The sequence below is a fragment of the Bos grunniens genome, chromosome 9 (genome assembly GCF_055505025.1).
Source record: "Bos grunniens cultivar Pamir isolate PY7600 chromosome 9, Bosgru_T2T1.0, whole genome shotgun sequence".
Taxonomy (NCBI): Eukaryota; Metazoa; Chordata; class Mammalia; order Artiodactyla; family Bovidae; genus Bos; species Bos grunniens.
The window spans coordinates 26,839,729-26,840,493 of NC_141173.1; positions in this window are offsets into that span (position 1 = coordinate 26,839,729).

Genomic DNA, 765 nt, shown 5'->3' on the forward strand with positions numbered 1-765 from the left:
AGAGTCTTCTCCAAACCACAGTTCAAAAGCACCAACTCTTAGGCACTCAGCAACAAAGACCCAGTGCACCAAAAATTTAAAATGAATAAATAAAAATAATTTTTTAAAAAGAAAGGCATTATCATTTCTATCTAAATACTTCTTGTACTCACTGCCTGATGCATGCATGCTAAGGTGCTTCAGTCATGGACAACTCTTTGCGACCCTATGGACCGTAGCCTGCCAGGCGCCTCTGTCCATGAGATTCTCCAGGCGAGAATACTGCAGTGGGTTGCCATGCCCTCCTCCAGGGGATCTTCCCAATGCAGGGACTGGATCCACATCTCCTGGGGCTCCTGCACTGCAGGCAGATACTCCACCACTCTTACCCTCTCACAAGCCCCCACTCCTCCTGCAAGACTGCCTGACTGTCCTGAGCTTTTAGTGAGGCTAAGCCCTGCAGTTTTAGTATCTGTCCTTATTTCTAATTGTTTTCCTAGAGCCAATGTCTGTTTCCACCACTTGTAATATTCACCACTCACTGCCTTTGCTGTTTGCCATTCTCATTCTTGTTCTCCCCCCTCTTCCGTCAGACTTCCTCTATACATCCTGTCTTGAAGGCTGATGTGGTTTGGTTTGCCTTTTATGACTCTGAAAATGCACTGAAGGATCTCTATTCTTCCTGAACATCAAACCAAGAAACCATTAAGTGCCAGTGCCATCTTGGGCCCAATCCAACAGGTTTTGGTCTAATGGCTTTAATGAATGTTGGATGCTCTGGGGCTG